The sequence below is a fragment of the Arvicanthis niloticus genome, chromosome 6 (genome assembly GCF_011762505.2).
Source record: "Arvicanthis niloticus isolate mArvNil1 chromosome 6, mArvNil1.pat.X, whole genome shotgun sequence".
In the NCBI taxonomy this organism is placed as follows: domain Eukaryota; kingdom Metazoa; phylum Chordata; class Mammalia; order Rodentia; family Muridae; genus Arvicanthis; species Arvicanthis niloticus.
The window spans coordinates 40,822,196-40,844,765 of NC_047663.1; the positions used below are offsets into that span (position 1 = coordinate 40,822,196).

The 22,570-nt window shown below is 44.8% G+C and overlaps 1 protein-coding gene across 3 annotated transcripts in view; it reads left to right on the forward strand.

Moving 5' to 3' along the window:
- Positions 1-22,570, forward strand: part of Asic2 (acid sensing ion channel subunit 2) — a 1,035,978-nt gene that overhangs the window by 838,124 nt on the left and 175,284 nt on the right. The window lies entirely within an intron of this gene.

Below are 22,570 nucleotides of genomic sequence, written 5' to 3' on the forward strand. Positions count from 1 at the left end.
TGCACCTGGAAAACCACACTTTGAAGCTACGTTAGAAATCTTCATAAAATCTCCTAATTGCTTTATTTGAAAACTCCCATGTTTTAGAGGTTTGTTTACTTTTCGCTTTCAAAGAAGTCTGCGGTTAGATGACACCCATTTGAAAGGAGGGAAGGAGGTGGGTCTGTGTACTTGGTTCAGTTTGGGAAGATGTAGGATCTAAAACGAGGCTAATTGGGGCTTGTAGCATGTTGGAGTGTTTTCCTGAGCCAGGCTTTCTGAGGAGAATCTATGAGACTGTGGCTCCCTGGTGAGAACCTGGCTTCCTGGTGAGAACCTAGCATCCATCCTGGTGTGGACTCAGCCTCCTGGTGAGAGCCTAGCTCAGTTCCAAGTTTCCTGGTGTCATCTAGTAAAGAATGGGTAGTTAGGAAAAGTGTGTTACTGAGCAGATAAACAAACACAACTACTCTGGCTTTATTGGGTGACTTTTAACAGAATCAAGTATTGGGTCAATCACAGAGCCCCATCTGCAAACATTCTGCATGTTGCTATGAGCAGCAGGCACAGGGGAGAGCGGAACACCGACCAGGGCAACTGCTTTGCTAAATTTTGTTTTCGTAAAACGGGATTGTCGAGATAGAAAATTGCATGTCACATAATCCACCCATCTGAAGGTGTGATTTAATGTATGTGGCACATACATGGGATGTATAGCTATCCCTGTAAATGTATGTTAGACTCTTCCCCCAAAGAGGCCTTTGCCCACACCAGCACTCCCCAACTCCAGCCAACCATGAGTCCTCCTTCTGTCTGTAGATCTGTCTCGTCTAGACATTTCACATAAACAGAATTATACAGTGTGTGGCCTTTTGTGATGGGTTTCCTTCTCTTGGCATAATGTCCTCGGGGGTTATCCATGTTTGTAGCATATACAGGGCTTTGTTGCCGTTTGTGGCTAAATGATATTTCACTCTGTGGTTCTATTGCATCTCCTTTATCTACTCAGTGTGGTTTTGTTTTTGCTTAATTGTTGCTGGGGGCTGGCAAACCATGAAGTTGTGACTGACTTCAGGAGAATCTTCCCAGCTGCCATGCCTCTTTAACCACAGCAAGCTGTGCAGGACTCTCTCACATCACTTCATTCTTCTATAAAACACCACAGACAGTTTACATACCCCAGAGAAGAGCCACATTTCCAAATTGCCCCTAACCCAGTTCAAAACACAGCCTTCCCAGTAATGGCCATGACAGTAAGAAAATATAAACCAATTCAAAGGGGAAATACAGCCTCATCCTGACAGTGAATGTTAAGTGATTATCTATGGAGCTAGCCTAGAAACCTGACCACCATGTGTATTTCCATCCTGTTTCTCCCTCTAAACCCTCTCATGTCCCCCATCTCAAGTTGATAGCTTCTTTTTCTTTATTATTATTACACGTATGTACCTGTGTGTATGTGCGTGTGTGTATGCACAAATATACAAGTACAACCTGCTGAGTCTGGTTTTGTTGTTTGTGTGTATATGGTTTCATAATTGCCCATTCTGTACTGGACAACCAATAAGGAAGCTCCTCCCTGGGAGAGGCTAACTCTCCCTCTCCCAGCAGCCCTTGGTTGCCTGTAGTCTTTTGCCTAGGATGAGACTCTGTGCAACTGTCCCCTTCCACACTAATGTGCTCATTCCTACTGCCATTGCTCCAGTCTTCTTTATGCAGCCATTTCTAGAAGAGACTATGTCACTGTGAGTTTCCTGGTGATCTGGCTCTTTCAGCCTTTCTGTAGTCATCTCTGAGACACAAATGCGAGACCCAAGAAAGCAGTATCCCTTCTGGCTGGGCTCCCCACCAACCACTGATTTCTGCACTGTGTACAATTGTGGTCTTCTGTGATGGTCTCCATTTGCTGTAAAGGGAAGTTTCTTTTATGAGAAGTGGTAGGTCCTATCTTGGGTATTAGGATAAGATTTAGCATGGAATTATGCTGGTCTAGCGGAGTGGTGGTAATAGATTCTTTTCTAAGGTCCATGTCCTCACTAGCCATGGGAAGATGGCTAGGCATGGAACCTAGCATGGTTTTCCTCCTGTTGAGTAGGCCTTAAGATATCTAGTCTGCTGGTAACCTCCTACATGTGAGTGTCACTTAACTGTACCTTTATGATATCTTACCATGCTGGTCACTGTTACGGTTCATAGATGCTGCAGCTGGGTAGGATTTTAATTGCTTCCTTCCCTTGGAAGCTAGCATAGCATTTCTACTACCGTGAAAGCTAGTCCACAGGAAAGAGGATTTAAGGTCAGATCCAGCTAAATACATCCAAGTCCTGTGTCCAAAGTATGTGATATCTTCAACAACAGGAGCCACCCTCAACCCCAGATAAGCAACATGGATAGTCTATATTGTTTTAGGAGTTATATGCTGGCCAACCATTCAAAAAGAGATTTCTCATGCCTGGGGCTGGGGGTTTTTGTTAGTCTATGGATCTTGTAGGGAGTATTGTCAGCCAAGTGGCTCAGCTTCCTTTAAGATACACACACACACACACACACACACACACACACACATACACACACACATACACACACACACATACACACACACACACACACAACACACATATACACACACACACATACACACACACTGAGAGAGACCAGAAGGGGGGAGGAAGAGGTATTATGTAAAATTTTGGGTACATATAAAACAATGATTTCTTTGGGCTTTATCAGACAGCTTTGGTGTTATTTGTCCCTTGTCCTTCTATGCCCGTCTGTCTTGCCCTCCTTCCCTCCTTCCCCTTTGGAACCCCCTCATTGTTTTCCCATTTTTAGCTTCATATTTATTATTTCCTGTTGTTGCCCCCTCAGCTACACAACCCCTACCCACTATGGACTATAACTTTATTTCCACAGAGAAAGAAAATCTAAATTTTAACTAACTTTAAGACAAACTTATCTAAAGGTTAAGATTCCCTGAACATTTTCTACATTACAAAGCTTCAGCAACATGAATTTTTTAGGTTCAAACTTCTTTTTGAAAAATGGAAAACAGTTAACAAATAATTCTTAATGCCTGTCATGCTGCCTTTACAGAATTGTGTGTAAGGGGGACAATTTATTGTTTTTGATCCTCTTTAAAAGCAGAATCTTAAACAAGTTTCCCCCAGGGCTGAGGAGGCACAGAAGTTAGGTAGATACAGTCCTTATACAAAGTCTCTTCTTGTGGATTTCTTGTTATTTCCAAATCAACCAGAGCTAGACTCAAAGGATACAGAAAAAAAATCACACCAGTTTATGGTTTTTGAAGTCCATCTGTCTGTCTGTCTGTTTGTCTGTATCTGTGTATCTATAGCTGTCTCCCTGTCTCTGCCTGTCTGAATGTCTGTTTGTCTGACAATCTTTCTGTGTCTTTTACACACACACACACACACACACACACACACACACACACACACACACTCACACACTGGGGTAACAGTGTTCCTGACACCCAGATCACTTTCTGGCTTCTTGTATAACACAGACAAATGTTTGAACACTTCATCAGTATCCCTGATAACAGGCTCAGAGGTAGGAGACAGAGCCCCGGATAAGGAAATGAAATGGTCTGTTTCTTGTCTCTCTCATTCTTCCATCTTCTGTTTCTTCCTCTCTGAAGAAGAGAGCAAGAAGCATGTCACAGCATTGCTGTGAAGATTCAAGGTGTAGATGTGAGGCTTGGAGAGCAAGTGTCCCACACCTAAGTAGGCAAGAAATATGTATGGGGCCATTACTACCTTGGTGGCATTAAGTGTCTTACTTCACAAGGTCATAGTAAAGATTAAATGAAGCGAGGTAGGAAATAATGTGTGTGGAGTCCCTAGAGGGTGGTGGTGGCTGGTTCTGCACTTCTCCCCTCTGGGCACTACTAGCTGGCTAGTAGCAGATTTCCTGTGCTGAGAAGCCATGGACTACTCAGAATATGGCATGTTTCCCATCTGCTTATGGCTGTTCTGGAAAAGGTGACATTCTGAACTTCATTGGGCCCTTGAGTTTTTAAGTAATTGAAGCTTTAAGGGTCTGAAGTGACTCACCCTGCACTGTTTATTCTGGTCTCGTGTGCACAAAAGAGAGGAAAATCACCAGCTCTAACCACCCACTGCATGGTGTTAGAGACAAGAATAGCTGGATAAAATACTGAAAATAATTCCCTGGGCCTGGCTCGAGTCTTCCTTATACGGATAGGGTTGAGGAATATGCATAACAGATCCTGAATCATCAAATACAGTAGCTCCCCAGTTATCACTGTGTACTCCGAAGAGAGGAGGGAGGGAGAGAAGGAGAAGGAAAAATAATGCCCTGAGCAGACAGATCTTGCTTACAGTCTATGCTGGAGACTGACAGGAAAATAGGTTTTCAAACATTATCTCTGACTGAACTCCTACTGTGTGTGAGGCATAACTGCCACCACACACAAAAAGAGGATGAAGTCACCCCACCACCACCACCACCACAGCCACCAGAAACAACACTTGGCTAATAATACTGATAAGAGTAGCAGAGTCAGCTCTCAGGGAGGGAGCACCTGTGTGAGCAAGGAGGAATGCATGGTATACTGTCTTCTGGATCTTAATTTATGTTTATGTGTATGTTGTATGTGCATACATTCATATGTGTGCACGTAAATGTGTATATGTGTGAAGGTTAGAAATAAACATCAAAAAAAAGAAAAAAGAAAAAAGAAAAGAAATAAACATCAGATACATCCCTCAATCACTTTCTACCTTTCTTTGTGAGGCAGGGTCTCTCACCAACTGACCAGACTAGCTATCTAACAAGCCCAAAGGATCGTCCTGCCTCCGGCCCCGCCCCGCCCTGCCCCGCCCCGCCCCGCCCCGCCCCCTGCCCCTGCATGACATACTGCCACACCCAACTTTTTCCACATGTGTTCTAAGGGCCTCACACTTGTGCAGCAAGGACTTTCCTGATGGAGCTATCTCCCCTGCCCCTGTTCTGAATCTTTAATACCAGCCTTCAAGATAGGAATTATCCACCTTTTAGGAAGAGGGAAGCGAAGTTCATTTACCCAAGTGTTTGAGCCCTGCTATGCCAGGCACTGGTCAGTACTTCTGAATTCATGGAAGTTAGGGGTGGATATCTGAGTGGAGCAGTCGAGGGTATTCCGAAGGTCACAGAGTAAACACGTGGTAGGAGAGCAGTTATGTGAGCCTGGTTCTCTGCACCCTTAGCCTGTGCCCACCCACAGCATCCAGAAGCTACTCTCAGCTCAGCTCCAGTCGGGAATTCGCTGCAGTGCAGGACAGTGGTGCAGACTGAGAACACAGCCTGTGGTTTCCTGCCAGAGTCAAGAGCATGTCTAATTTATTTTAAATAAAAACATTGAAAGCACAAGTTGCACTATGTAGCAAAGAGGGACTGGCTTTGAAAGGAGATTTTGCTGCAGAAATTTCCATATTCTACAAGACTGGTTTACCGTAAGATGGCTTCTGTATAGTATCAAACTCAGACAGAATTGGACCTGGCTCCCCAGGCCTTCTCTTCTAAGACCCAGAAGGCAAGCCGTTATTGAGCATGCCCTTGAGTGCAATGGTAAACCTTGCAGCTCTGGAAGTTTCTAAAGGGATGAAAGAAGTGAGTAGCTACTGTGAGCCGGATGTTTCACCTGTCTCTTGTTACTTCATCATGATAACAAGCCTGAAGGTGATGCTGTTAACCGTGACTCACAAAGAAGAAAACTGAGATCCAAAGAAGATGATCCCAAGGTCACCTGGAAAAGGAAGGTGGATCTAAACCAGCTCTGTCAAGAGTTAGAAACTAGATTCTGTCCAACACAAGGCTTCCTTGGGTTTATAAGGTTCTCCAGGAGAGCAGCCGACACTGCGTGTTTAAATGAGATAGATACAATGTATAGGAAAAGTCAGGCATTTTGAAAGCAGAAGTCTCAGGCTTCGCTTTGACTGAACCATAGCAAGCATCATGATGTGATATTGACTACAGAATCATACTGAATCTCTTTTGTTAAATGAGCGTGTGCATATGTGCTCCACAAATAAACTAAAGCAAACCAATGACACTATGCTTCTTTCATTCTCTCCCTCTCCCACCCCTTCTGTCTCCCCTACTCTCGTGTTTGTGTGGATTATGGTGGGCACGTACATGTGTGTATACATGCATTTGAGATGAAAGGTCTAGTTAGGTATCTTCCCTGATCACTCTCCCCTTTATATGTTTAGAAAGTATCTCTCACTAGATGTGAAGTTGGTGAATTCAGCTAGGTTGGCTGGCCAGTGAATTCCAGGGTTCTGTTTGTCTCTCCCATCACAGTACAGATATCTGGACAAGTATTACTGTGTCCATCTACTACATAGGTATTAGGGATTGTGGTGGTTTGAAAAGGTATTACCCTCCCCCTCCCCATAGACTTTTGTGTTTGAATGTGTCCTTCATAGGGAGTGGTACTGTTAGGAGGTGTGGCCTTGGTAGAGTGGTTGGGTAAGCTTTGAGCTCTCCTATGCTCAAGCTACCTCCCAGCATGGCACACAGTCTCCGTCTGCTGCCTTCAGATCCAGGTGTAGACCGCTCAGATCCTTCTCCAGAATCATGTCTGCCTGTACTCTACCATGTTTCCTGCCATGACAATCAGTAATGGACCAAACCTCTGAAACTGTAGCCAGCCTCAGTTCAATGTTTTCTTTTATAAGAGTTGCCTTGGCCATGGTGTCTCTTCTCAGTAATGGAAACCCTCACTTAGACAGGGATCGAAACTTGGGCTCACACAGCAGTCACTTACCAATTGATCCATCTCCTCAGACCTTGATTTTGTTGGTGAGGAAAGGCCACTTGCCTTGTATCCCTAGATGCTTCACAGAAGCCAGCGCACCTGTGCAATCCCCTCACTCTCCACCCTTCAGGCCCCTCGTTGACTTCGGATATCCATCTGTCTATAATGGAAGTACTTTCAGAAAACAAGTGCCTATGGCTCTCCAAAAGCATGAATCTCCTGCTGAACCAGCCCACCTTGTCATTGCTCTCACAGGCAGGGAGCCCCTCACAGTGCTGAATGAAGGGCCAGAAGACAGAGGTCCATGGCTGCTCCAGAAGACATGGCCTTTGGTCAGTGGGTACATCTTTATTTTATATGGTTTGATTAGTTGTGTCTAGATTACATTTTCTTCTATAAAATGACCTGGTTTTGTTTTCCCTGACAATAAGGCCTGTAAATTAGCAGTTACAAACATCTCAGTAGTCAACCAGCTACCTGAGCTAGAATCCTGGGAGTATCTTCCTCTCCCTAACCATCTGCAGCCAGGAAATTTCAAAGTCACGGAACTATTGATTTACTGCCTTGAGCTCCCATATATTCATCCCTATTATCCCTAAGTCATTCCCCCGTGCCTTACTTCAACTACTGTGACAATCTCCTTACCACCCCACCCACTGAAGCACTGCTGAACTCCCTCACTTTGTAGCCAGATAGTGAGAGGTATGATCTTCATTGATTCCCAGCCCAGTCAGGATCCTCTCTCTTTAAAAACCAGCTTGTCTTCTGTTGCAGTAAATATTATTTGTGTGTTTTTACCCCACCTTAGACCATTTAGTTCCCAAATAAAAGACACAAAAGCCTTTACATTTATAATAAGCCTTAAAGCATTAGAGCTGGACAGATATCAACCCCCTGTGCTATTCTGTCTACTTCCCTGTCAATAACCCCAAGACATCACTTACCATGTTCTACCTGGCCAGCTCCTCTTCCAACAGACAGGTCCTCATGGCCATGCCCTCATGACCCACCTACCCCATGGGAGCTTCCTTCCCACCTCTTCCCCCAGTATCCCCCTCCCTGCCCACCAGTGTCCTTTCTTCCCTCCTCCTGTTTCCTGCCTGAGACTCCAAGCCCAGGAGCTCACTCCAACCCCTCTCTTCTGCCCAGCCCAGGCTGTAGGCATCTTCGTTAACCAATCAGGGATAACTTGGTGAGTGGGGGGCAGGGTTTACACAACAATAGCTGATCTTGGAGCAACCATATCTTGGCGTACAGAATTTAGCATTTGAATATATACCAGCATCACACCAATGCACTATAGTCCTCCCTGGTACTTTCTACATAAAATCCAACCTCACAGCAAGATGGCTGCACTTTGGATGTATCCCATTGCCCTACTCAGCTCTTCCCATCCTCACATGCACCCTTCCTAGGCCAGGCTCGGCAGTGGAATGGTTTTCTGGGCCCAGCATGTACCCACTGGTTTCCTGTCAAGTGTTTGTAGACACACTGCCCAGCGCCTTTCTGTCCTATGCTGGCCTAGAGCCTCTTTCATACTTAAGGGACATCTCCCTCCAAGACTCTCCATTTATGCCCTCTCCTCTGCTCTCCAGATTCAGGGCCCAGTACTCAATCCAGAAATAAGAATTAAATGGCACCTCTCTTCTTCCAGACTTTAGGCTGTTTGCAAACTCTGCTTCTCCCTCAGCATTCAAAGGGTATGGTGGGCACCAATGATCACTCTTAGTGTCTTCAGTGTTTTACTGAAGTTAATGTCCCAGATTGTCATAGACATATTTAAGCTCAGAAGTTGAGGCTAGAGAAACCACTGATCAATCAGAACTGAGAGTCTTGTGTCTCCAAAATGATCTTGAAAGTCAATAAGAAAATAGCAACAACGTGTTGACCTATAATGAGCATATGACTTTTAAGTCAATGGATGTGATTCTCACAAATATATTTGTTTCTAAAATCACTATAGAAGTTACAGATAATTAAAAATATTTGGAAAAACTGCATCTTTAAAATAATCAGATATAATTCTACAACTCAATTCTACCTACAAATATGTTGGGTGAATTCCTTTCAGTCTCCTTTAAGATCTAGGGTTTTGCTCTTGTTGCTTTTAGTATCCACATTTATTCTCCATGGATGATTTTCAGACTACTCTCCCTGTTGGTAACCCAAATTCATACATATTGTTCAATGACAGCACAAAATCCCAGTATGTGGACACCCACTATAGTACTCCAATGCTCCATGTGGTGGGAGTGGGGCTCTACTTAATCTGCCTGTCTCCTGAGCAGCTCTGGCCCACATGACTTAAAGGTTTCATTAGGACAGATTCTCAGAGACAGACCCTTGATGACCGCCATCTTTTTTCCAATTAGCAGGTTAGATGTACTCTCACCAGAAGCATGTGAGGACATAACTTTTCTGCATGCCATCATTATTTTAAAATACCCATTTCTATTTTGACTGGTGAGGAATCATTTCACACAGTTGTGTTTTTATTTTTTGAGTGAAGGATGAGACGTATCTTTATCCATATGTTGGCTTCCGTGGCGCATTTCCTCATTGGTAGATTGGAGCTGGGCTTCCTCTTCATGGATACACCAGCTGCTCAGCAGAGAAAGAGCAGAAGCTGCACAGGGGAACTCCGTCTCTGCCCCCTTTGCCAGCTGTTTGCCTCTGGGGCTGTGTTTGCTGATCCCTGAGCTTTCTGATCCCTCATCTGTGAAATTTGGTTTAATCCTAGCCCACCCCTGAAGGCTTGTCCTGGGGATTAGGTGACAAACATCACCCACCTACCACAGCCACTGACGTGGGCAGCTGTGCCAGTTCAGCCATGACTTTCCCTTCCAGAATCCTTCCGTTTCTGTCCTTGTCTCAGAGCGCTCCCTTAAGTCCTCAGGGATCTGCAACTCCTCACCATCACCTGAGAACTTATTAGAAATGCAGTCTCCGGCTCTGCTGCCATTTGCCTGTAACAAAACTTCAACATAATCCACATACACAATGAAATCGGAGATCTCCAGATATATGCATTGAGATTTGAGAGACTTGTGTGACTGCACTGTTCATGCACAACAGACAGCATCAGATTAAAAGGGGGGGAATGGGGTGGCATAAGCATTTAGGAGCCTGCAGCTTGGGAACTCTAATGTCCACTCCTTTCTCATCCTTAAAGAACTAAACATGGAGAAAATTCACCCATTTTTTATTTTTATTTTTTAAGGTCAGCACAGCAGGGTATGATCTCTGGGAAGCTGACCCTCTGGCTAGTAACTCAGGGCTGTGTGTTGAGCAGACAACAAGAACTGATGCTAAGAGGTTATAGATCCAACAGCATGGAGTTTCTTCAGGCTGTAGATACCCGAAATCCTCACTTGTTACTGAAAGCCCAGTGATGCTGGCCGAGCGATTCCTTAGGTGGAGTCATGAATGCTTCTGAGCTTGAAGAGCTGTTGTTTGCTGGTTCCAGCCCCAGCCATTTGGCACACTAGGCATACTCCAAATGAGAAACCCATAGAAATTTGGCTTTGAATGTGGCACAGCAGTAGCTAGGTAGGGAGTGTCAAAAAATAAGTTTTTAAGTCCAGGGTAAGCATTGGCAAAAGCCTTGCCACCCTCAAGCCTAAACAAATAACAAACAAACAAACAGCACCAGCATGCTTGCCTGTGCTGTGTCTTATGCTTCTTCTCTCATTGTATGGGGATTGCTACGAGGGATAGGGAGCAAATAAGCAATCCACCATAGCCAGTCTCATGAAATATCACACTGGTCATCCATGCTGATTAGTTTTAACTATCAACTTGACAGGACCTAGAATAAGTTGGAAAGAATCTCAATGAGGAATTATTTAGATAAAGTTGGCCTGTAGGCATCTCTGGGAGGGTTGTCTTGATTGTTAATGACTACAGGAAAACAAGTCCATTGTGGGTGGTACAATTCCCTAGGCACGAAATCCCAAACTGTAAGAAAAAGGAAGGAGAAAGCTAGCTGAGAACAAGCAAGCAAACAAAGAAGCACCCAGGGATCTATGACTATGTTCTGTCTCTGATCATGACTGTGGATGTTGCTTTGCTCCTACCTTGGTTTCCTTGCAAGTCTCTGGGCTATAACTGGAATGATAAGCCAAATAAATGCCCCCCCCCCTTTTTTTAATGAGTTGCTATCTGTCAGGACATTTTATCATAGCAACTGAAGTGAAACTATAATGCCATCTAAACACTCTTCCCTCATTCTAGATAAGTGAAATGGCTCAGAGAGTTTGGCATCTAAAACTCCTAGCCAATCAGGGGAAGAAGGGATGGCATCCAGCCCTATACAGCTCTTACTACTTGTCTACCAAAAAGATAGATAAAGTCAAGAACATTTAAGACCACCAGGTGTGGTAGCACATACCTTTCCCACCCCCAGTCTCACCCTCACAAACTCTTCTCCCCATTACTCTCTCCCTTTCTCCTCAGAGATGGGGAAGCCCCCTGCCCCTCACCATGGGTACCAACCCGACATAGCACATCAAGTACCAGCAGGACTAAGCACATTCTGTCCCACTGATGCCCAACAAGGCAGTCCAGATAAGGGAAGGGGATCCAAAGGCAGGCAACAGAATCAGAGACAGCCCCTGTTCTAATTGTGAGGGAATCCACATAAAGACCAAGCAGCACATCTACTACAAATGTAGCACATGCCTTTATTCCAGCAGTCAGGAGGCAGAAGCACATAGATCTCTGTTAGTTCAAGACCGGTCTGATCTACATAATAAGTTCCAGGCCAACTAGGGCTATTACATAGTAAGACACTCTCCCCCCCCCCAAAAAAAAAACAAACCCAAAAACAGAAACTCAAAACCAAAACAAAAAAACACAAAGCAACAACAACAACAAAAACCCAAACAAACAAAAACCAAGAAAAACATTTAGGATACCTAGATCCTCAAACAGGATAGTGATGGGACTTGAAGTACTGCCTAGACCATCACCTTTCAGGCAAGCCATTTTGTAACCTTCTGAGCTTTACCCGTAGGCCTGATCTCACAACTATTGCCAGGCCTGGCCTCCAAAAACTGACCTGCCACCTCTTGTAACTTCTTGACTGCTGAGTCACTGCCATTGCATTCCTGTCCCTTCAAGCTCCTCCAGATTGCAAACTTACCTTCAGAACTCTCAAATGTGTAGACTTCCAGGATTGACCTCTGGTCTGTCCCAAGTAGGGTAATGGTTGGGTGTTCTTTCTCTGCCTTCAATTTACAGGACCATTATGGTCCTAGCTTCTGGCTCTGGACATCAGAGAAACATGCCCACAATACCTTACATTGGCTCTTCTCCCAGCAGCATGCTTTCCCAGCCTGCAGCTTAGAGAGGGCTCCACAGGCAGTTTTAGGCACCTGTTCACACGAAACCTGAATGCAAACAATCTGCACCCAGGAGGTTTGAGATGCTTGAGATGCTCTCTTGGTAGGCTCAATTTCCTACCCTGAGTGTATAGAATTCATTTACATTAGCAAACAGAAATTAAAACCCAAGGACTGATCTGAACAGCCCTGAAGTTCAGAGAAACAAAGCATCTGGGATCACATAGATCATGGCCCACGGAGCAAAACTCCAGATCAGGGTGGTGCTACCTGTCACTCAGCTGCAGTTCAGCCCTCTATTGGAGAAAAAGTGGGGTGTAGGCGTTTCTATTGAATTCAGATGGTAAAGAGGAAGGGAAAGTGAGGATGTAAGGGAGCTTAGAGCAAGCCAAGGACAACCCAAGGCACTTGCCACTCCTTCCATGTTTAGGGAAGGACTCACACCCTCTCCCTTCTTCCCACTGACATCTTTAATTTATGTTTCAAACTTTCATGCAAGTGTACATCGTATATTGGTTGTATCCCCCGCACACCCTCCGACCCTCCTCTTCCACGTTAGCTACTTTTCTGTTGCAGTGACAATACACCGTGACTAACAGCAACTTATGGAAGAGCTAATCTGAGCTTACAGTTCCTGAGGGAAACTCCATAGCAGCAGAACAAGCAGGGCTTAGAGCAGCCAGAGCGCAGAAGCAGAGAGATCACATCTTCAACCACAAACGTAAAGGAAAGAGGAAATGGAAGTGGTTCGAGGCTGTAAACTCTCAAAGCCCACCCCAGTTATGTACTTCTTTCAACAAGGATGTACTCCCTAACGCTTCAATACCATTCCTAAATAACACTACCAGTGTGAGACCAAGTGTTTAAATACATAAATTTATCGGAGATGTTTCTCATTCAAACCACCACCTCTTTCCTTGTCCCTCCCCTTCCTGTTGGTCACCTTTGTCTCTGTAGACAGGTTCACTTCTATTTTCATAGCATCCCAGTTAGGATAACTATTGCTGTGATGAAACACCATGGCCAAAGCAACTTGGGGAAGAAAGGGTTTATTTGGCTTTTACTTCTGCATTCACTATGGAAGGATGTTCAGGACAGGAACTCAAGCAGGCCCGGAACCTGGAAACAGGAAGGGATACAAAGGCCATGAAAGGATGCTGCTTGCTGGCTTGGCCATGATGGCTTCCTCAGCCTGCTTTTTTATAGAACCTAGGACCACCATCCCTGCGATGGCACCACTCAAACTGGGCAGGGCCCTCGCCCATCAATGACTTATTAGAAAATGCCCTACAGCCTTATGTAGAGCCTATTCTTATGGAGACATTTTCTCAATTGGGGTTCCCTTCTCTCAGATGACTTTAGCATGTGTCAAGTTGACATTAAAATTAGTCAGCACACATATAATAAACACGCACACGATTAATGGTGTGTATAGGTATAAATCTAATAACTACAAATGAGAGAAATTGTATGATGTTTGTCTTTCTCAGACAGCTTCCAGTGATGATCTCCACTGCATCCAATTTCCTCCAAATAGGGCGACTCTCGTCCTTTATGGCTGAAAAACAATTTTACAGTGCATGTATAGCACATTTTCTTTATTCACTCCACTTGTTGACATCTCTGTTGGCTCCGTAACGTATCTTTTACGAACACTGCTGCAATAAACACTGATGTGCAGGTGTCTCTGTGATATGTTCATGTAGTCTTCAGGCGAACAGCCAGGAGTGCTGTCCTTGGGTATCATGTGGTAGACCTAAGTTTGGTCTTTTGAGAAACATCCTGCTGACTCTCTCATGGAGGCTGGACTGGTAGATTTCACTCTTGCTTTCGAACGTGTATGAGTTTCCTGTTGCTGCTGTAACAAATTATCACAAACTCGGTGGCTTCAAACAACAGGGGTTTGCTCTGCTATAGTTCTGTAGTCTAGAAGTTTGTAGTGAGTCTTGCATGGCTGGAATCAAAGCACCATCAAGGCTTCTGGAGGCTCCGGGGGTAGAATCTCTTCCTTGCCTCTGCGAGCTTCTGATGGCTAGCTTTCTCTGGCGTGCAGCCTCATCTCTCTAACCATTGCTTCTGTCATCACGTATCATCTGTTCTGTAGTGACAGCAGCTTCCTACTTGCGAGGATCTTTGGATTTATACTGAGCTCATCCACTTAATCTGGGAGACCTGGATTAAGGAGATCCACGCCCCTAGGTTTGCTAGATGTATCTTGCAGCCATGTTTCTCAGCTTCCTAATTAATATTCCTCTTAGTTCCTAATCTGTAAAACATAATCACAGAGTCTTTCTTCCTGGGCTGTAGTGAGAATCCAGTACATCTCCTATGAAGCACCCTGCACTGGGGCTGGTCCACTGTGAGTACTGGCCATCTGGAGGGCCAGGCAGATGTTTCAACTCTCTTACTGGGATAGAGGGTGTGTTGATCTGCCATAGCTTCACTGATTCTAAGGTTTCAGCAAATGCTGCCAGGATGCAGGAGCCAATTGTGCAAACAGATCGGGCCTCCATTATCCTGGAAATTAAGTTAGCACCAGGTCCATTTGGATTAGCTGGTAATGGAAGAGGCAAAGCCCTGATCTATGGGAAGAGAATTCTGAATCAGCGAGTCTGGGATAATGTGATATTGGTCATAGATGAAGGAACTGTGCATGCCTCTGCCCGTTTCCTCACTAAGAAATTGCAGCAGGTCAGATCTTTGCTTTGATTTTCTCTTCACTGAAAGGGCTATTTACTTCTCTTTAGGCAGGACATTTCCAGTTTGTGTGGGAAAAAAAAATAAAGAAAGAAAGAAAAGGGCAACCAGTAAGCTCTGCTTTTAAAAACTACAGATCTGAATTTCTATTGTCAGCCTCAATATCCGGAGCCCGTGTATCCATTTCAGTTTGGAGAGTTGGGGTCACCTTGGAGGCAGCTTATCCTAGATCCTCAGTATAGGTTGATGAGGTTTTGACAGTTAACTTTCTAGAAAGGGGGCGGGGAGTGAGGGTGTTGATCGTCCATTTCTAGGGTACAAATGCTCTCTGTGGCTACATTTAAGCTACCACTGAGATGTCACAGAATGCCACACTTGGACAGATGAGCCTAGTCCACCATCTTCAGCAAGCTGGATTTACCTCATCCCCACATCACCTTCACGATCAGCTTCCCCCTTCCCACATTCTCCCTGCTCTGCTGGGTCCTGAATTTGTAGGCTGTGCAGCTTGCCATCCTTTAGCCCTGGAAGCTTCCTATTTTCCACCGATCATGACTGTCTTTTTTCTTCCCAGCCAGACTCATTAAGCCCTGCATGTGAATTAATCCTCTCTTCCTTGGGTTTCCCATAGGGCGTTGCTTATCCTGTTATTAAGTATTTCTTTCAGCCTGTCTTATACTATCCTGCTAAGTCATTGAATGTTTATCTTCCTGGTCCAAACTATAGTAGAAAGAAAGCATCCTGGCTTTTGGAACAGACTGATTCTTTGCTGGCTCTCCCAAAGTCCTTCAGTTTCTCAACTCTGAAACATGGGTGTTAACTCACACCCCATATTTCTTCAAGGAGTCCCTAGGATGAGTTCCTGGCAAATATGTGTAGCTTTTGTTCTGAATGATAAGTAAGGTCTTTCCATGGAAAGGTGGTGGGGGGAGTCTGTCTTTCATGCCTCCTGGTCTATCCCCAATGCCTTTGTCCTTAGAAGATGTTCAGTGAGCCAGGACTTACTGAAATGAGATAATAGGCCCTGGCTTGTGCCAAGCAAACAGACATGAAAACCCAACTGGGGATTGGAAGGTCTGCAGCTGGCCTCTGGTCACCCAGATGGGTTGAGCGCCATGGAGTCTGATTCTAGCCCAGCTTGAAGAAGGAGGTAGGAATACCACGTACAGATGGAGAGCTTTCATGATGGTTTAATTTTGCAGCCATCATAGATAACTTGTAAATGTCAGAAACGATGCACACAATTTAGACAGCAGGAAGGAATCTAAAGATATTAAGGTATTTAGCTGAGCACGTGAGGGAGCAGGCCTGGCTCAGATGCAGCTCATATTTTCATTAGCAGACACTGGGTGAAGTCAATCGGCTTTGAGTCTATAGAACTCATGTTCTATATTTGGGGTTTGAGTGCAGTTGCTTTATTATACAGCTCTACTGCGTCCTGATGGGTACTGGCTCCACCCATGTCTGGGAGATGGAGAAGTATGGGGAATGCGGTGGAAAACAGCATCTTAGAAATTTCTTGAGTTGAACCTCAGAGGCTGTGAACCAGTGGCTTGGCTGGGAAACCCCATATTTTGCTTACTTTCCATGTTTCTCTTTCGAATGAAAGAAGATTCTGGATTCTGTACTTAAAGCTGAAATAGACCAAGCCAGAGATTGTGGGCACTTAGGGATATTTATGGGAAGTTGGATGGAATAAATTAGAGCTCACTGGTCAAGGAGTCCACAGACCGTGTGATGTCCCAAAACTAGTAATGCTGGGGGATTCAGAAAGCTCAGTCCAGGAGCATTGATTATGTCCACACATTTATCCGTTTGTTCACTCCTGTATTCATCCAATGAATATGTATGGGCACTTAGCTGAAGCCAGGTTCTGATGATGCAATCAGCAAAACAGACGAGGCTCCCACCCCCCTGTAACTCAGCATGGGGGTTCCTAAAAAATGGAGATTGGGTCTCCTACTATTAGTTTGCAAGGTCAGGATACATTGTTGGCTCTCACAACTGGGGAGTTACAGGTATGTGATGGGTAGAGACTAAGCACTTGGCTAAACATCCTGTAATACGCAGATCAGCCCCCTACAACAAGAAACTAACTGGCTCTAAGTGTCTGTGGCGCTTGGGTAGAGAAACCATGGCTTATCCTGGTGTGTCCAACCTTTTGACATTGTGACATGACATTGTCATCTACAAAGATCATACTTTCAATTGAGTTACCAAAAACGAAAAACAAAAAACTCAAAGGCCTCTTTCTTACTTTTTACAGTAAATTTACAACTATATGTTAGGATGCATTCATAGCTATCCTTGGCAACATGTGACCTTTAGGTCATGGGTTGGACACACCTGCCTGAAAACTTCAGAACAAGACACTGGTTTGAAGCAACATTTCCCCACAAGCTCGAACATTTCCCCACAAGCTCGAGTTATTTGTGTGTCCAACCTATATATGTTTGCTTATACGTTGACAAAAGAGAAAACTGGGACAATTTCTAAATAAAGGTGTTACTATCACAGAAACAGTTACGGTGGCCTCTGGCCCTGTGATGTGGTGAGGCACAGGGTAGAATGACCAGAGAGCTTTATTTGAGGTGAGCACATGAACTCTGAAGGATGTTGTGTGGTGCTGGGTAAGATCAGGACCTCTGTGGGCTTTGAGGTTCGGGTTCTGGGTCTCCTAACCACTGAGATAGTGGACATACCCCTAACCCACCACCAACGCATTTGGTCCATTTAAAGACTCTCAGCTTGTCCTAATACAGTCACCAGCAGATGAAACGTCTTCACGGCCTAGAATTCTTCCACCTCACTGTCCTGCACTATCTTCTTTTGTTCGGTCAGTAAATGTATTTCATCTCTCCTGCATGTCAGGCATTGTTTCAAGGGCATCAGAGAACAAGATCAACAATGTTTTTGAGCCTGCATGTTAGATGAAAAATGAGTTAATAACAATCGGTATAATAATAAACACATCTTCCAAAGATATGAGTTCTGTGATGAAAATCGAAAGAGGAAGGTGCTGTGGTGGGGAGTTGGCCGGCAGCAGAATCGTTTCTAAGGAGGTCACTTTGAGCTGAAACTTGAGGGAAGCAGAAAGCTCCACAGAGGCAGAGCCGTGAGCAAGGGGCGTTCCAGGCAGAGCACCTGCAGGAAGCAAGGTGGCATGGACCTGTAAATCCCAGCACTCAGATGATTGCTACTGGAGATGAAAAATTCCAGGTCTGCCCAGGCTAAAATGAATAGCAAGTTCAAGACCAGCCCAGGCACCTTGGTGAGAGCCTGTCTTAATTTCTTTTTATAATTGGTTTAAGATTGTTGATGTAGCTCAGTGGTAGAGAGCTGGCCTAGCAGATGCAAGGCTCTGGGCTTGGAGAGGAAAAGAGAAAGGAAAGAAGGAAGGAAGGAATTTAAAGGGAGAGAGGAAATACAAAGGGAAAGAAAAATAAAACGAAAGAGCACCACGAAGGAGGGATGCACTCTTGTTCAGGAATCCTTGAGTTTCACTTGGGTTTGGATTTTATTCTGAGGAAACCAGGCAGCCAGTGGAGAGACTCTGAGCAGGCGAATCCTGTGTCCTTGGGAGACCAATTTTCCAGGTTGGAGACACAATACTGACGCCACCCCAAACAAGCCCAACAGTAGTACTTCATAGCATTAATTTTTTTCTCTGTTACTTCCCACCAACATTCACCCAGTAAGATATACCTCCCCAAGCCTGACTGGCTCCCCAAAGCTCCTTATAATTGACCCTAACCAGTTGTTTCCTCAGACGGGGGTCATGGGTAGAATACCCTCTCTGTCATCCATCTATTCACTCACCCCACGCACCATCATTATATCTAGTTGTAGTCTGGTTTCCTTAGAGACAGACCCTGAAAGAAAAGAATAAATAGTCTATTTGGGAGATGATCCCACAAAATATATGGGATGGGAAAAAATACATGTTTAGGATGACAAGGGAGGAAGTTCACCCAAAGTAAGTTCATGACTGAGCTTAAATTAGAATTTAACTCCACAGGAGCTCTGAGGGTGAGGGTAGGGCACACATCTCAGAGTCCCTACTCTGAAGGGCAGGGTGGGACCCTTGCAAGGCTCTGAAACCTTCTCTTGAGGACAGTACTAGCAAGTTACTTTCCAGAGCCACCAAGTTCCCTGTGTATGAGCGAAGAAGGCTTTTGCTTTCAGAGGAAACAAACGTTAGGATAAAGGACTAGAGGTGCTGACAGCTGCAAGTGGGACCAGCACGTACTAAAGTAGTTAAGTTCAGTGGGGTTACAGGCAGACCGCCAAAGCATCTGCCAGAGCCATTGTTACTGCCTGATGCCTTCTTCAGTGCTGAGATTACATCATTGAAGATGGTCTGGACCCTCCCCAACAGGAACTGGCAATCTGGCCCTGTTCCCTTTCTCAGCTACCACAAAGGTCTCAGAGCAATGAGTCTCACCACGCAGGGAGTTTTTTCTTTCTAATTCGATGACATGACACATATGAAAACCCAGTGCCAATGAATTGTAGGTACAAACTGGGGACACGATTACTACTCAGCAAGTCGTCTTCCTTTCTGCAACCTTCATCTCTTCCATCTGTCAAACAAGAATAAGGATATTTACTCTGCCTGCTTCAGACAGCCATCATATGTTCTGAATGAAACAGAGACCAAGAACACTCATGAGGTGTAAGCCACTCAATCTCTGTCATCTTCTTTGCACTGGTGAATTAGCTGAAGGCAGGGACCATGTGCAATGCTCTGGGACACACCCTTTTCCTTATGTGGAGCATGGTGCCTGAAATACTGCTTAGTAAATTCCAGATGAGTTTAGCTGAGTACCAACCACATCCATTTTCACTATGGGGGAGGGGAGTAAACACTGTTATCCTGTATATAGGTGAGAAAACTGAGGCTCAGAGAGAGAAAGGAGCCATGCTACCATTCAGGAGCAAAGACAGAATAAGACCCTGATATCTTAGCTCCTAGGACAATTTCATACTAATACCTCTTAGGATGAGTGGGGTGGGGCATGGAGGGTACTAGAAACAAACAAGGAAGATGGCTTGATCAATAAAATGGCTCTCTTACAAGATCCCCACAACCAACATAAAAAGTCAAGATTGCAATGGTCCTGTATGTTTGATATTTTCTGGAAGTCGACAGCAGACAATCTCTGGAACTTATGAACCAGCTAATCTAGTCTCCCCAGTGACATTCCTGGCCAAGGAGAGACCCTGTCTCAAACAAAGCATGGAAAGCTCATGAGAAACGATACTCTAGTTTTGTTGTCTGATCTCCACACACATGTGTATGTACCAGTACATGCACAGGACCCACACCCACACAAGCATGCACAAAAACCAGACAGCTATGTTGATATTTTCTGGAGACAAGCCAACCTCTTAATGGGGCAAAACTAACCCCTGTGAACTCCTTTAGGGTCAGTTTGCAAGAGGCTTCTCCATGCTGGGGGTATGCAGTTAACTCTGGAGCTTCACCTTGGATCTAGCTGATTTCTTTCCCCCAGGTCCCATCTCTGTCATCAAAGAGATCAGGACCTGGGAAGTCTGTTCTCTGTTGCGTTGAAGCCAAGTTGAGAGATTATTAAGGGCTAGAAAGGAAAAAGACAGTGCTTGCCCAATGTGACTTAAGAGTCAGAGCCAACCTGGCCTGAGACTGTACTCTGAGAAGTCCCTGCCTAGGCAGGGTCAAGCTCCTGGAAGATCCTGGCTCAGATCCCAGTGTCTCTGATCAAGGAAAGGTTGCCCATGCTCCTGCCTCTTGGCTTCCTCCCTGTTGAAGTGCATACCACTTAGCTCCCTGGATTGTGTGGAAACTAAGAAGGCTACCAAGAACAGAACAGCTCAGGGCCAGGCACACAGTAGGTAGTCAACAAAAGGCGACTCTCCTTCCTCCAACCTTGAACCAAAGGCTCCTTATACCTCCTCCTGTGATGAGTCAAGGATATAGCAAGTGAAACTTCACAAGTGTTTCTGTTTTCCAAGAAGTACAATGCTGCTGTTCTGAGAGTAAATATAAAATCAAAGCTCCCCCATGTCACCTAGCCTGAGGGTCCCAGAGTCCCTACTCCCTGGCCATATTGCACTTTTTATGATCCAGGTGGGTTTCATTACAGGCCTTATCTCCCAGAATCTTTTCCTGTGCTGACCCTAAGCATGAAACATCCATCACCATTTTCTGTGGTGCTGGAGATGCTCCTACTGTCCAATCCCTGCTGTGGTCTCAAAGCAGGATGTCAGGGAGTCCACAAGGCCCCAAGAAGGATGAATGTTGTCATTTCCACTTAATTGTCTCTTGCCACCATCACCGAGAAATGCAGTGCGGAGAAACAGCACAGCTGCATGTCCTCATCCCTGAGGCACACTGGGAACTCTGGTGGTAAAGGAGGCCAGGATGGAAAGGCCCAGACAAAACCAGAACAGAAGCAGGACTCCATCAAGCAAAGGCTGGACGATGATATGAATTCTAGCTAAGGGTTTCCCAAATTCAGGTTGTTACAGCTTCAGCCAAAAACAGACCTGTTCCATCAAGGACGTTTGAAAACACTAAATTCTGAGAGGCAGAACATTTCTCTTTGTGGCTATGATCTTTAGCACCTTGTATAAATAAACTTGCCTGCAGATCTCCAAAATAGGAAAGGAATGTACAGGACATTGTCAACTTTTTAAATGTAGAATCCTCCCCAACTACTTCCCAAAGAGTATCCTTCAGAACCAGTATTCCCCACATGGGGAGACAAGGATCCTGGTTGTTGGCATTTCTGTAGAGCTCAGCACAGGATAGGGTGATGCCAATGACACCTGGGGGCAGGCTTTGAAGACTGAGCTGTCAGGGGCAGATCATCCTGCTTCCTGGAACAAAGCTTATTTTCCATGCCAGAAACTAATTGATAACTATTACTTGAATGAAGATTACTACCACCAGACTAAGGAAACAGCAGACCCTAGAGCAGAATTCTCAACCTGTGGGTCATGACCCATCTGCGAGGTCAAACAACCCTTTCATAGGAGTCGAATATCAGATATCCCACATAACAGATATTTACATGATTCACAATAGTAGAAAAATTAGTTATGAAGTGGCGAGGAAAATAATTTTATGGTTATGAGTCACCACTACATGAGGAACTGTGCTAAAGGGTCACAGCATTAGGAAGGTTGAGAACCACTGTCCTAAAGAGATCAGAGGATATGATTTTCCACAGTGAGGAGTTGGTTGGTAGCCAAGGCTCTGTGCCTAGGACACTTCAGATTACCAGTGAGAAAAATGTGTTATACACGTATAAGTAAACTAGAGACCTGATCAGAACACATAGCTGCACACCTTGTTCCAGTAAGCTGTTTAGTGTTCAGGCATGGCTCAATCCAGGGTCAAATGCTCTCACCTGGGTAAAGCTCCTGTCTTGCCATCTGGTTTCAGTATTGCTTTCAGCCTGGGACTTAACCATCTCATCTCTGTGTCTGCTAGAACTTCCCAGTTGGGTATTCTTGCTGCTGCTCATCCAATGGGAAAGAAAGCCTATTCTCCAACAGTAAGCAAATGTACACACACACACACACACACACACACACACACACTGAAAATGAGCTGTAATTGGCCTGACTTGGATCATGTACTTGTGTCTGAACCAAGTGAACAAGCAATCTGTTGATTGGTAATAACTTCGGATACAAGTTAAGTATCACTTGAAGACTTGTTGCACAGCAGGGAGGAGAAACTGGAGACTAGACATCAGGAGGATGAGTAGATGGTGGACAAAGG